The sequence below is a fragment of the Zootermopsis nevadensis genome, unplaced genomic scaffold (assembly GCF_977971745.1).
Source record: "Zootermopsis nevadensis isolate Lab colony 2312 unplaced genomic scaffold, Znev_1.0 Znev_ptg000022l, whole genome shotgun sequence".
Taxonomy (NCBI): Eukaryota; Metazoa; Arthropoda; class Insecta; order Blattodea; family Termopsidae; genus Zootermopsis; species Zootermopsis nevadensis.
In genome coordinates this window covers 16,512,671-16,528,836 of record NW_028259154.1, presented here as the reverse complement: position 1 = coordinate 16,528,836, position 16,166 = coordinate 16,512,671, and the positions used below count along the sequence as shown (strand labels likewise).

At 41.8% G+C, this 16,166-nt stretch overlaps 1 protein-coding gene across 20 annotated transcripts in view; it reads right to left on the bottom strand.

Annotated features, from left to right (window-relative positions):
* Nucleotides 1-16,166, bottom strand: part of LOC110833901 (uncharacterized) — a 442,516-nt gene that overhangs the window by 227,208 nt on the left and 199,142 nt on the right. The window contains exon 2 of one of the 20 annotated variants that reach the window (XM_022072480.2): nucleotides 13,562-13,612. The exons of the other annotated variants lie outside the window; for them this stretch is intronic. The gene's annotated coding sequence lies outside the window, so the exon portion shown is untranslated. The remainder of the gene's footprint in view (nucleotides 1-13,561; nucleotides 13,613-16,166) is intronic. 20 annotated transcript variants of the gene reach the window in all.

Sequence of the window (16,166 nt, the reverse complement as noted above, 5' to 3'; positions counted from 1 at the left end):
AGAAGTCACGAGCTTTACCTGTTTGGGTGACAAAATGTTACTTACATCATATTATTGGTCACACAGACGACGGGAGGCAACCATCGGCTGCGAAAGAAAGACACGTACCAAGAACGTTCAGGCTACCGGCTACCGACTATTCCCAGTTTAAGATTTGAGGTTTTCACAGCGTTTATGAAGATTTCTGATGACGGAGGCACTGTGACCTCTGAAACGTTGGTAAACATCGACCAGACTACACAGCACAACAAACCAGAAGACAGAAATCTTCAACTATTCCCAGTGCCTCGATTCTCCACCATGTTACCGACTAACCTCGGCATCTCAAGGCGAATTCTGTGATAGTGTCTTAAAATATGCTCCCACCGCATCCTTATACCGTACTCCCAAGTCAGTACCAACAATGGTCTTCTACTGTGACCCTAAACAGCTTACACAGCTCAGAAAGTATGTTTAAATAAACAAACACTTCGCGCACGATGGTATAGACAGGCCCGCAACACAGCCACCCGCGACCCATGCCGGGCTGCAAGGACATCCTACAGATTCCTCAGCTGTGTTATTCAAAAGTTTGCTGCCTCCATCACCTAGCAATGTTGCCACATTAATCTTAGGCCGTATATTGTTACACTTCTTCTCAAGGCACGTATTTGGCAACGGCGGTGTCCGAGAGCAGAGCGGCAGGGGGAGAAGAACCACGACTATCCGGCAGGTGCTAGAGGTAATGGCCTGCTATACTGTCTAATCACAACCCCTTTCATCTCCTCCTGCACGCTTTTGGAGTAGCCCTTAACTGGTAAAGAAATACACGACGTTTCATTACAGTGGTCACAAAACCCCCTCCCCCAAATTGGACCCTATCTCGAGGCAGCTGAATCCAGTCAGTATCCTAAAACCCTGTCTCTTTAAGCCCTATTTTAATATTCCTCCCATCTATGTCTGATATAGGTAGGCTCAATATTGATACCGCATGACAACGTCCAGCTAGCTTCTCCCAGTCATGTCTCATCACACTTGAATGTCCTCTACAAAGAAACAAGATATTCCTACAGCCTTCGACATTAAAGAAGCGATAAATTACATTTGCTTTGAAATTATAAGCACGCCATCAAATGAAACTAGACTGGCTAAAAGCGAATTACATAGTTTTTAAATCGGAATTAATGGATTTCAATGATGAGGCGGTTTGAAAATGATAACTTAGTTTCTATATCCGTTACAATATCCAAATCACAAGTAAATGAAATCATTTATTCAAGACACGAAGTATAACGGAACATTACCCCGTATCTGTCAGGCTTCATTACGCAGTTTTCCTTCTGAATGCATAATTACACTGCCGTTTCGGGAATTCCCAAAACGTTCAAATGAAATACAAATAACCGCCTTTGGACCCTATTCTGGGCCAGACGAATCCACTCTACACCAGCACAACTATTACTCCGAGATTCATTTTTTGTGCTGTACTTCCATCAACGTCTAAGTGAACGAAGTAATCTCAACTAGAAGCTTTCGGACCAAAATTTCTTATGCATTTCTCTCTTTTTCTATTCGTGTTCTTCGCCCAGCCCATATAATCTTTGCTTTACTAACCACAAACATAAATGAGTACAATTTACGAAGCTCGCTGAGATGTAGGTTTATTTTAAAACATTTTAATGCAACGAATAATATATCAAGAAACGGCATTTGGAAAACGTGTTTATCTACTCTTATATGACATATAAATACACAAGTTTACATTGTAATGTGCTTATTTGAACAATATTCGATTTCTGTGCACAGTTACCCTGCAATCGTGCAGATCAGTTACTGACTAGATCGGATCGCAAACGAAAAGATCGATACTTCCTGGACACGTCACAATGTCTTTGATATAACTGTCAGGGCAACAGGAACGACGTCTCAACCTGGCATGTCCTGTCTTACTAATTGAAGAGCACTCAGCCACCACACCCACCGCACAAATTGACACGTCGAAACAAAGGCGATTGATTTCGGCTTCTGACACTAATTACAAGCACCCGGGCCAGAAGAGGGGTCGGCGGAATTTGTAAGCTGGCTCATATTTTGGCAGGCTAACCAACTCAACCAAAATTAAATTAAATTAAGATTTCTGTCTTCTGGGTTGTTGCGCTGTGTAATCCTGATGACGGAGGCAGTATGACCTCTGAAACGTTGGTTAACATCGACCAGACTACACAGCGCAACAACCCAGAAGACAGAAATCTTCATACTCACCGCTGTGTCGCCCTGATGACGGAGGCAGTATGACCTCTGAAACGTTGCTTAACATCGACCAGACTACACAGCGCAACAACCCAGAAGACAGAAATCTTCAAACTCATCGCCCTGATGACGGAGGCAGTATGACCTCTGAAACGTTGGTAAACATCGACCATACTACACAGAACAACAACCCAGAAGACAGAAATCTTCATACTCACCGCTGTGTCGCCCTGATGACGGAGGCAGTATGACCTCTGAAACGTTGCTTAACATCGACCAGACTACACAGCGCAACAACCCAGAAGACAGAAATCTTCAAACTCATCGCCCTGATGACGGAGGAAGTATGACCTCTGAAACGTTGCTTAACATCGACCAGACTACACAGCGCAACAACCCAGAAGACAGAAATCATCATACTCACAGCTGTAAAAACCTCAAATCTTGCATAAATTAAATTAAATTAAACGGGATCCAGGTCTCAATACAAGCTCTTCAGACACAGTCGAACTCCGGAAAGAAATCCACCCACTTCATGTTCTTGGGCATTTCCCAGAAAGAGTTTGGGATAACATCTTACAAACTTGGGGTCCGAAATATTTGTGCCGTTCCCATCCTATTCAATGGGTACAGGATTTTTTAACGTGTGGGGGTAATTCGACTGGGAAGTCGAGCTATAGACCTATTTTTACTCTCTCATACGTCTTCATTGCGTGGATATTAATTAAACAAGGGACGAATTTGTCATTGAAAACAAGTTATTAGGACGTACGAAGTACGAACTAAGTTGGCACTTCGGAATATCACATAACGAGAAAATTCGTTCATGTAAGTTCGTGTTATTAAATCAGTCTTGCAGATTACAATGGGCTTAACATTTAACTGAAATGGGAGAGATACAGATTCAAGTGATAGGAAGTCCTTGGAGAGCGGCTATTTGGAAGAACACGAAGGAAATTTGAGGTAACATTAAAAAGAATCTCAGGAAAATAGGCTGTGAGGGTGAGCGGTGGATGGAAGTGGCTGAGGATCGTGTCCAATTGAGGGGACGGCTGTGGCGTTAGCGGGTTCTGGTACCAGACATTTAGTTGAGAGTGAACCTTACAAATGTATAGCGTGCGTTAAAACGATTACAACGGGCGATGGCGGCAGAACCGAGCAAGCACTCTAATGGAAACAGACAGCAACAAAAAGGCCGACAAGTTGACCAACTGAGCACCTAGCCTCCTTCCGACGCGTGCAACATTAAAGCGGCCTGTTAGTGGTTTCCATTATTCTGTTTACCTCAGCTACAGGGAACTAGAAGTAACCGACTCCTAATCCAGCTTAATACCGCCCATAGCATGCATGTAGACTAACAATACAACTTTTGCTTCTCGCCATTAATAATCCTACAAATTTCTCCGTAAGTAAACAACGCTGCGCTGTGCGACTGGACAGAAGATAAGGGATTTATGCACCTGGATGAAGTAACAGAACTCAGGCAGAGAGGGTCAGATGGACTGGGAGATATTAACAAGCAACAAACCATGCTCCCTTGGGCACTGGGACTGGGTACACAACGAACCTGATTTAGTGGCACACACTAAACACTCAGTGCTTGCTGTGGTCCACAATCATTGCGTAGCCTATAAGCCTATTCAGTTGACTCATGCATGCGTCGAGAAGATGGTAGGATACCATTACGACACTTGCGTAGTAAGACCAGCCAAACATTCTTTGTACTAAACAGCAGGAGTATCTTTACAAATCGCACTGAAAGATCATTTGAAAAAAATCTTTACAAAGTATACATTAAACGTAAAAACATCTCCAAGGCGACTGAAGCCTGAATCCTGCCAAACGCAGGAACACAAAACCGACCTCCTGCCCCCAAAAGACGCCACCAAAGCTTCGTCTGCGTTTTGTGCTACAAGAGTTTCCACCTTCAGAACATAAGTTTCTATTTTCAACACATTTCACGAACGGCGCACTCGTTCAGTCAAGCGTGACGGACACTGATCATTACATCAGGAGAAGGTAGATACAGAAGGTAGTCCGTGAAGATGACAGATTCATGGCTGGGGATCGTGTTCAGTGGCCGCCTTTGGTACTGGCGGTGTTCAGGTGTTCAACCTTCAGTTTCTACCACCACAGGCTGCTCAATCACGTAGTGTGGCGATTTACTATGCAACAATTACATTCCACGACTGTAGTCTTGAGACTTGCAAGGAATGCAGGAAGTCCGTAGAGTTAAAGGCAGACATCTTTCCTCCTTCACCTCACCCCACAAGTCTCAAGATTACAGTCGTGGACTGTATATATAGATATATAAACATATTAACTTCAAGGCATATATGGATGGATATAGTCAAATGCACTGTTGTCCATCAGCAGTGTATGAAGAAGGGCCCCTGCTGCTATCCAATGACGCCAGTAAAAAAATTTCACTTGGTGACACACTAACACAATCAATTTCGGGGTCTGAAAAACCCGTTTATGCCAATGAACTTCCGGTTCCCTCCAATTGCCAACACCCAAACCCCTCATAAAAATCATCTGTTCTCACCACACCAACTGTGGTCTGTCCGGTTGGACCCGGATGACAGAAAACACACCGCGAGACAATCGGACCAGCATCCCGCACACTGGATTATTTACACCCTCGGCGGCATCGCGTCTCACTTCCCTACTCTTTATTTGTAGATGCTATCATTTTACGTGTTGTTTTCTGTGGGTGTGAGACAGCGTCTCTCGCTCTGAGGAAAGAACAGCGGCCAAGGGCGTTTAAAAATACGGACGTAAGAGAGAAGAAGTAACAGGATGGAAAAACAGATAAACGACTGTCTTCATAATTTGTATGTTTTATCAAATAATATTTGTCGAAAAAAATCAAAGATGGTGGATCAGATGTCAGGCGTGAATAGAAATGAGAAATTAATACATTTTCGTCAAAAAGTCTGGAGGCAAAAGACAATTTAAATACAAAGGTGTAGATGGGAGAATAACATTTACATGGATTTTAAATAGTGAGTGCAATATATTCCTCTGGCTAAGAACACGGAACAGCGACAAGCTCTTGTCAATACGATATGAAACTTGAGTTCCGTAAAAGGAGAGGAATTCGACCAACTCAACCACCATTAGATTCTCACGACGGTGAAGATGTCGACGTCGGTCTTCCAGTTTGCAACGCGGCGCGGAGGAATGCGTTTGGTTGGCAGCAGTATTTTTAATTTGCCTCGGCACTGTAAGGAATTAAATAGTCTTTTTACTCACGGGGAAAGAGTCTCAGCCGATAAATAACCTACATGTTTTGGTGTCAGGCCACGTCCATCATTTTATGCAAGTCGTGAGTCCAGCCACGCGCCGGGTCAGAGGTGAAGCTCCAGACCTCAGTTCTGATAACGTACCTCCTGGTCAAGCCTGACGCATACCTCAGGGAGAGTGCAGTATTATATATTCCGCTGAAAACTGTTATAGAAGAGTGTGGAGCAATGGCGGAATGACAACTGGTACAGAGACACCAGAGTAAAACTTGTCATAATCCCAGTCTACCCAAAACAAATCGCATAGGTAAAGAGTGTCACGGACTCGAAGCTGGGTATCCGCAACGAGAAGACAGGGTCTAGCAGTTCCACCCTCTTCCGTTTATAATATCTTTACGTAAGATTCTCTAACGATAACTACGTAACTTCGAAATCCTTTCAAATTGTAGCAACCTAAATTAAATAAAACCGGCAACTAAACTCCTAATCGAATAAAGGATTAAAATAATCGACACGGCCGTACTTAAAGCAAAGCAGAAACAGCAAAGGCGGGCCGTCGCTTTGTGGATACACAGGAAGGGCTATTTCCAGAGTCCAACATCGTCTTTGATGTCCATCCCAAACGCTAAGTGTTGCCTGCCCCCGAGACGTTGGGATAAACTCTGGTTGCTGGGATGCTGTGTTGCTAACAGTTTTAATATTCATGCGCCCTTTGCGGATGGATTATGATGCAAAACGGTCAGTGAAGTTCCCCCTCAAGCAGTCCCTGATGAGGCCCTAAGACAGAGCAAGGAACAGCTAACTAGCTCAACTAAGCCATGTACACTCACTCAACTAATGGTCGCCCACCTCTTCCACCAGCAAAATTATCTTCTAATTCAGACCCTGCATCGGTGTATAGTCCACGGAATCTAAACAAGCGCCCTTACAGAGAAACGTCTCGGGTTTCATCTTCACTCTTCCTTCACAATAAATTCAAGCTGAAGTTGTTCATGTGCACAAGCAAGGCATAAAGACGTATAAAGGATTTCTGAGGCAAAGATCCATAGATTCTTAACCCCTGCATTAGAATAACTTACTTTTATATATATTTTTTAGATAAGAGGGCTAACGACCTTCTATTTTCTTCAATCAATGTTCTCTTAAAATAAGTTTTACTGAAAAAATAACGATATTATAAATTTTCTCTAGGTATTTTCGTTTACCAACAGCATATTATTCGTATGATTTGAGGTTTTCACAGCGGTGAGTATGAAGACTTCTGTCTTCTGGGTTGTTGCGATGTGTAGTCTGATGACGGAGGCAGTATGACCTCTGAAACGTATGTAAACATCGACCAGACTACACAGCGCAACAATCCAGAAGACAGATGTCTTCAGCATATTATTCACTGCTGTGGAAAGGCACAGTGGTCGCTTCACGAAAGATCAAGCAACGAAAGAGCTGTCGGTATAATTTTTGCATTATAAATGGCACATGTTCGAATTTTATTGCACTGATCCAAATTAAGAATCGTTCATATAAATGTGGGGCATTAAGTCGCTTTTCTAAACCTTTTCAAAAAATCAAAACCTTCCCCTTGTCTCACTAGAATTTTTATAGCGGTTTAAACCTTCTGAATGAGATTCTAAGAGAGTACAGCTCGAATATCACATTTCAGTTCTCTGTTATGTATTTATCAGTGTGAGTTATACTAAATGTGGGTGCTTACAGGCAATATAAACTCCTGCACGTCTACTACTTTATATGAAACCATTACACGTTCCCTCTGTGCTGTTATATAACGCCATAATAAAACAGTTAATCCTCAAATATAAAAACAAAGACAATCTACTACCATTGCCACACTGGCTTGGTGGACAGGAGCTTATAACTTCCGGTTTCACCAGTTTACTCTGACGTCATGACAAAGTTTAAAAAATAGTTAATAAAACATAGGCGTACTATTCTACTGCACACGGGCCTTTCAGTAATAATAACAGCGTCCTTATTATTTTGAAATGTGGCATGTCAATACTGAGGACCGTAAAATTTATTGGTCAATACAGAACATCAACTTTCACGAAGTCATTTTTAAGAGCGCAAGGTATTCTCCATATTCATGGGCTGACTGTTAAACTATTGTTAATACTAACAATTGTCGGTGGAATCTAATTTGATGACAAAGCATTGTTCAGTTCAGTTTCACGGTTCTGATAAGAGTAAAGGAGATTACGGCCACTGAATGTGCTGGTAGATATGTGATTTATCTGACGACACTGTATAGCCGAGAACTGAAAGATGTCGCGGTAAAGACGTCTAGATTCCTGTTGATAATCAAGGACGAAAGGTTGTGGCCATTTCAAGACACTGTCCCAGGCGTTGGAAGGGATGCAGGTGGTACCTCCTCCCAGACTAGAACAGAGGAACTGCCAAATACACATGACGACTTTTACCGATTAGATAACTTAACAAAGTGTGTAAAAGTCTGTAAACCGCTGGCTGCTCCATAGAGAGACTGAACTCATATCGATAATGCGTATGAAGTGTGGCAGATTATCATTATCAGTTCCCTATAAAGTGCTCACTCTACCTGTCGTAAAACACTCGATGAGCAAACCAACCTTTCACAACAACAATATTTAAAACCTGATGTTCGGCGTACTTTTCAATTAGATGACAAATTTATGGTCATTCCTTAATGTTGTCTACAAATGGTTCACAGATAAGACCAACTGGCGTAATGAGATACAATAGGAATGCCCACTGGCGACACTGTAAAAACACTACAAGTACATGTCATCCTCCATGTAGTTAGTATGTCTATTATACAGCATGTCCCGTACACTTTATAGGTGTTCAGATATTATACCAAAGGCTAAACAAAGGGTAATCAGACTTCATTTCACAGTTAAATAAGCCAAGTACAAATAAGTGCAATGCCGTAAACCCTTTAAAGCCGAAGATTGTCTAAATTATATTTAAAAATGCAGTCCGTGCCTCATCGAAAACGCAACACTTCACCATTACGAAGATCAATTTATTAACGATGTTCAAGGAAATAATCTATGTTTACAGTGAGAACCATTACAAAAAAAAAAAACTATCAAGACAAAATTCAGAGTTACTAAATGTAAGCAGATGGAACATACAGTCAACATTCCACTTTAAATGTTCAGGCCTACGTTTCTATAAGTGAAATTAGGAATAATCTTAAAACCCTTCATACAGTGTAGTAGTATGTAAAAATTATATAAACCAACGATTTCTTTTTATTATTGGCTGTTTACTTACTTTACTTCACCAAATTTCATTCGTCTCCATAAAGCCATCATCAGCGGCTGTGTATTTATTATTTTGAAGCATGTGATCCCGTCTCAATCCATCTCGTCTTTCTTTGATTCAGACCTACTCACCATAGCCATATTAGTCTCAGGAAATAGCACAAATTATCAAGTTTTTCACGTGATTTCTGCAAGCTTTTAAATCTACATCAACACCCTGTTATTTAACCCCCTCACCCCGCAATTATATTCTTCCCTTACGGTGAGAAATATATTTTATTTTGTGTTTTATAACCGAAAACTGTCTTCGACTTTCGTTCTATACTGTATTACGTTTCCTAGCTTCAGATTTCAGATGACATACGTTTTTATTGTTGTGGTCATATATGTTTTAGCTTTACATATTAGGTTGGGCGGTTTATTACAACGTGCATCCTTATTCTGCAGAGTTTGTGCGTACAGCCTTAAGGTGGGAGCGTGGACGATCTGAAAGGGAGTTCTGGTCTAAACCAGCCAACAGTGAGACAGCATTTCTCTGTCTGATGCAGTCATTTCCCAGGCAACTGGACCATTACACGCGTTCCACCTCCAACGCAAAGATTTCTATTAAACTGACCAGTACCTGCAGTTTTCGCCTTCGCTAAATTCAAACAAAATTGAGTTAACTTATATTGAACGCGTATTTTATCGGACTTTTAGTCAACGGCTGCCTCAGCATCAGTCGGTTAGACACTGTCTTCTCACCGCCTAAGTGAGGATTCATTTAGGCTATTATTCTCCAAGTGGTTCGTCGTGCGACTGGCACTGCCAGCCAGCACGATTTTAAACGTCATTTTGCAGAATTCAAAACAGCTACATATTTTTTCATGTTTGTTGAGCGTACAGTCTGGAAGACAGGGGTTCGAATGGCCGCGACTTTTCCTTTCGCCAACACATTTCCAGGTCGGCCCTGGATACTATATAAATTTCAGTCGCCTAACAAATGGGTAAAGCTCACCAATCACCTCGCCCTAATGTAACAAGGTAACAATGTGTCTTTATTTCTACTTCAATAGGTCCTCAGGGTCAGGTGCTTAGATACGGGGCCACATTTACCTTTTATCTTTAGCTTCAACTTCACTGTCTAATTACGAGGCAAGGAAATTCCTGAAAGTTGCCGCCCGCTTAGACAACTATCTCTTGCTCTTACAGCAGTGAGCTTTGAAGCTGTAGCTTTATCGCACCGGACTTCACAGAACGGAACTTGACCACCGCAAAGAAAACATATTTTCAAAGTGCTGACAGCCTGCAAGGCTGGCAACCCTCCCGCCCCTAGGACTTTACCTTGGCTAATGAATTTGATAACACAGTACATGGTCACAGAAACTGGTCGGCCTAACACACTAAGCCCCGGCGGTAACCTCGATCGCCCCACGTTAGAGCATGAAGTCTCTTGGTGTAATGCGTTTTGTTATAGATCAAATACTACAGCAAGTTAGAAACTGGACGCACTACAAGACTTCATTAACATTTGAGGTAAAACATCAAGAATTCTACTATACACGGCTACAAACGGCAGACAAAAGTCGAAAATGTAAAACCACCTCATATACGCGTTTCATAGTTTTCGGTTCTAATATGTAAAGAGCTAAACGTTACCGAGTTCATTCATAAAAGATTCAGCAGTCACTGGATAATTATAGAATCCGACAGCCCTACCTTTATTACATTTACGTCGACAAGAAATAAAGAAAGAAAGACAAGAAATAAAGGGGAATGAGAGAAAGAAACGAAGTAAAGGATAAAATAAAGACAGAAAATACAAAGGCAAGATCCACAGAGAGGGTTATCGTGCCTCATAGTTTCCCCTGCCCTTTGTGCAAAAACCCTCTGCATGAAAAGGGTTGAGGAATGTATGTGTTTGGTGTCACAGTGTAAATCTGGATAAGCCAATACCGGTACCTGAATTCTGAATGTTCACACAAAATTCCCTTGAACATCTTTCAGCCACTGCAAAAAAAAAAAAAAATCCCAACGCTGTGCTCGCAAATAGTGACGTTAAATTCTCGTGGTACGGTCATGACGGCGTTGCGTCATCAAAAGAGATACAGTTCAATCGGAGGCCCTATGTGTGTATGTGGGAAACCTATCGACTGAAGACGACACACAGCAGTAGGAGATGACAACCTCTGGCTTCGTGTACAATATTTAGGCGCTAAATCGACAGATCTGTCGTGACTACTGTCATATAGGCTTATTATATTTTGAAATTGATCGTCAGCTTCAATAGAATCACGTGAATTGTTCGAATTCGCCCCCCCCCCCCCCACCAAAATACTAGCAATGCGTGTTCTATTATTTGACACAGGCAAAGTCATTCATTATAGCTGAAGCCTGTCAGCTACAGGAGGAAGGCACTGGTTTGATTCCCTCCAACCCCCACCTCACTCGCCGATTATAACTCCACGACCTCATCATCCTGGTCTGTTGTCCTGTATTTCAACACATCCTCATTCTTATAATGTGTCTTGTTCCATGGATCCGAGATTCATACAAATAAGATGTGTGTAAAGCAGGTTTACCATGGGTTTCCTCTGTCTTCAAGCAAATACTGAGATGGTTCCCAAGTTCCAAGTTGCCACTGCATGCTTCTCATGCAGCCCTCCCGATTTAAATTAATAAAAATTTACCACCCCTTAATGCCGTCAAAATTTACCTCCCCCCTCAGTAGGAACTTCTAAATTATGTACTAAATTCCAAATCAATAGCATCAGCTTTCTCTAATACAAAATTCAAAATTCCGTATTCTCTGCCAATTATCGCACTAACGTCTTCACTCTTACTTTACCCTTAATAGAAGGACGAGTGGGCATTGCCTGGGGATCTTCTAACTATAAGATGCTCTTTTTCTCCCCCCACCAATTTCCTCTCTCTCTCTTTCTCAGAGTTTTCAGTCATGATTATATAAAACCAGAGCTAATCTTCATTATAAAGTACATTTTGACGAATCCAGAATCGATTATATCTCGGTTTCTCACGGTTGCTTGCAGGAAGATGACTCTCCCAAAAAGTCGGATAAGACGGCGGTGGCTGTGACGTGCTGACAGCTAAGCCAAAGAGCTGTTAAGTAGCAAACTCGTGAGAGGCTACCGACAGCGAAGCGGGACCGACCTCGTATCTGCTCTATCGTGTTGCCCTCTTTGAACGGTTGTGGCTTTGTCGAGGGCAGCGAAAAGTATTGTTAGCGAAGGAAAATGCAACTAAAATAAATAATCATTTACATGTTGTGCCTATCATTGCAACGCGTGGTAAGTTCGAGTGATGTTTTTCTTAAGGTCTGTGACATCGATGGTTTCATTACAGGTTAGATGGATGTCTTCAGGGTTGTAGACATCCATCTAAGTTATAATAAGTCCTGATGATGAAGGCAGTAAAGATGTCGACTACACGGCGCTACAACCAAGAAGACAGATATTCGTACTCACCGCCGTGAGAACCACAAATTCTACTCATTATGACATACTGCAATTGTGTTGGAAACGTTCTGGTCTAGATTTATACGTTTCTAGAGTCGGCTCAACTCCGTCTTACCGTTACTGTCTGGCACTACACTTGTTAGAACCTCTCTTGTTTTACTTATTGCATATTAGTGAATACATTCGGAATCTAACCCGAAAAAAATTCCCAGGGAACGTGCATTTGGATGAGTGCCTCATTAGACTAAAGGCTGTCTTCATTTTGGATACCCTGGTTCGACATTGTGTTGAAAATATTTTCTTAAGGACTACGACCTGTAATTCCCGTTCGGCCTCTCTCTGCGTATGAAATACTGCTGATCAGACAGAATGCTTGGAGCTCTGTTACCTACGCCCACACCCGCCCAATGAGGACTAACACGGTCAACTTTTATTTTAGAAAAGAGCAACAGAAAAACCACTTCAAACGAAGTCATTCATTTCACTGTGAAGGTTCTTCTTAAACGATTACTAGCGGCACGTAACATCGGGAACTGTAAAACTGCAGCAATTCTCAAAGTCAGACAGGGTATGTATGAAGTGCACGGGGCAATGAAGCATTCTAAATCTGTTAACACTGCCCGGTATTGGCTGTATGCACATTTCTGAATGTGGCATATTTATTGCCGAAGCCAGAGGGGGACATGCTTGTAATCCGAACTCACAATAAACAGCACATGTTTCAGGCACCCCCTACCCTTTTCTGATTAACCCCCAAGCCGGGAGCGCAGTCAGTTGACTGGACGTGTGAACGCGAACCGATCGATTTGTTTCGTTGGTGATTTGTTTTAATATTTTCGTTCGTTTTGAAGGTATATTTAAACGATATACTGAATGTGACAAACTTTTTATAAAACCAAAAGGAGATATGGGGCCTTTCATCCGATTATAACATATCGAGGCTATTAAAACACAGCCTCACTTCAGTGTGGTAAATCCGGCTTTGGTGGCAATACTTAATTCGATCGAATTAATAGCCCCAGAGGCCCTGTTATGGGAAAAATTCCGAAGTTTACCTTTTCAGGCCTGCTGGACACTTTAGTCCCGGCCCAGTTACGGTCTAAACACTGTCGCAGATCTGAGCAACTCAATTAAGCACGTTGTTCGCCCTCCACTTCTTTGCGTAATAAGGGAAATTACCGCCGATGTGCTCACTCATCTCGGCGTTTACGAACTATGCAGCAACAAATGCTAACAAAGGCGCGTTATACGGCATAAATTTTGTTTTCATTTCGGAAAATCATCTGGTACAATAGGCAGCTAATTACAAAAGTCTACAGCGGCTTTCCCTCTTGTAATTTAATTAGAAACCACTGGCCCGCCATACCTCATTACATTTCAACGGATGATATCAGCTGTAGGTGCAAACGGTCTTTACCTGAAAAGAAAGAAAACATTGTTAAATCACAATCATTATGCATTTAAAAATAATATTTTAGAAAAGGTTAATAATGTTTCAGAAAGAATATGGAGGATATTTGAACCGAAAAGAGAGAGAGAAACAGATTATAGAATAAATTACATAATAAGGAAGAGTCTGTGATTTCGTTCATCCTAACATTTCCTAACTAATTAAACTCCATTACCGCATGCAATTTTCCGATTCTACTAACAGCATAGAAACTTCTGTTGCGACTGAAACCAGTGACTGGTCTTTTGATCAACGTTATGATCGTGATGGCTATTCGACCCCAGAATAAATCTAGTGGATAATGTTAAGGTAAATATGACACAACAGACAAATATAACTGAAAACTGAAAAAAATAACATGTCAGGTTGTTGACCGCAAGTACCACATGAACAGCCGTGAGGAAGAAAACGGGACTTGGCGGTTTGGGAGCGGCTAGTATATTTATTCACCAATACAGATGTATTAATCGTTTTGACACCAAAACCTCTCTGCGTCAATAGCAGTGTAACAAAGCTAGGCAACTGACGAAATTCTCATCATTATTACCCTCAAAACCTAGTTCCCAAGACCCACCTCATTCTTATATGTAGTCCTTTTATTTCCCTTCAAAGTGACCACTTTTCAGTAAAGTTCCCCACCGAAATTCTACATGCATTTCTCCTCATTCCCTTCCAAGCAACAGCCATTTACAAACACAAAGAGGCGTCTGTAAAATCTTGAAGCTCCTGGTCTTCAAGCCTCTGAGATTCATGCCTCAAAAGGCTGTGGCAACGGTTCTAAGTTGTTTGAAACAGAATGTACAAAACTTAATAATGCTGCCCGTTGCTGAAAATTCTGCAATGCATTCTGCATTAAAAGAACCTCCTCAGGAACTCCCACCCCTGACACAGGGGCGATTGGTTGAAGCAACACAATTCAAAAAACGAGCAGTTCTATATAGTCAGGGGTCGGTCGAATGAGAAAGGAGCTCTAATACAGCTAATGGTGCATTTCTAAACGAGAACCAAAAGCCACTAAACGAGGCTGAACGCAGTGAAAAGGGAAAAGTGGGGTGGGGAGATGGAGGTGCAAGAGGGGTGTACCGTATTTACAAACCCTAAATTACCGGGGCCCTCCCCGACAATACCAGACAAATGACAAATGAAATACGCAAATGAAGAATTGTCGACTGTGTGAATAGAAGCATAATCTAGGAAGCGCAGTTTGGGTCCTGATTGTGCTGATTCTCTGTCTCTCTCTCTCCCTTTTCTTCACGTTCCTCTCTCGGCGACTCTCAGTAATGAGATATTGTTCATCCTATCTGCGCGTGGGAACCAGAAACTAGACAACTTGTGCGCATCACAATAAAAAATGAGACATTTTGGACGGTCGAGTTTCAAAGTTTTACCGCACCGAGACAGATAGGCACCAGCAGGAACAACATTTTCGTGCTAGTAAAGGTGACAAAATGCGGAACATCTTTCACAGTAAAGGATGGTTATAAACAAGTAGCAGTGTTGGATTAACACACGTGAACGTGGACAAAATATACAGTGCTCTAAATACCAATCTGTTAAATTTACTACTTTTTTGCACGTTCTTTCTTTCACATACAACTCGATCGCAGAGGGCATTTTAGCTGGGTGCTGAAGTAACCAAAGCGGCCAATTGTAAATGTTGGGATAATCTTAATCCGCAAATAACTTCAACTATCCTACAGGCGTGCAATCAACGTTATCCCTGTGTCAAAACAAAAAACCGTGGAGAGGAACAGAGCTCCACCCTGTCGGAACTTCGGTTTTTCATGCAGATGAGTGGTTGGCCCCAAGTTCAGGCAAATTTTCCTCTTGGAAAAGGGGCCCAAGATTCCCATTGGATATATTGTAGGTACTTGGTTCATTAATAGGAAAAACCTAAGACGCCTTTACATATAAATATTTTATGTACCATAAAATGATTGGTTGATTATAAACGACGCATTGAATACGACGTACCAGCGGTGGCCTCTATTTGAAAGCAATTAAAATAAGGCAATAAAATTCTCAGGATAGCTAGTTTCAGAATCGAGATTCCAAACCGCGAGTTCTGGGATGCTGACAGCTCTAGAGACTTTTGGTGACAAATAATTCATTAGGTAAACGCAATGGTCGACATGACTGCAAAGGCGAACAGAATAATAGTCCCTAACACTTACTGGGAATCGAAGCCCACTTTACTGACTCTGCAACACGTACAACGTTTTAAAAATCTCGGTTTTACTTACGGTTTCCGAAATCCTCTGTACTACAGCAGGAAAACTCACTGATTCACGCACCGCTTAATAAGTACAGAGAACCAGCTACATTCGCCTCTGGTATTATCAACACTGCATTAAAACTGGTGGGCAAAACGTTTATGTATTCTAGTCTTGCAAATGGAAATATACGGCAATGAGGTCCACTGCTTGTTGTTATGTGGTTACGGACACGTGGGGAGTAAACTGCGAAATAAGAAAACGCTGATAAAATAAAACAGGTAGGTTTCAAAACTGTGTCAAGATTT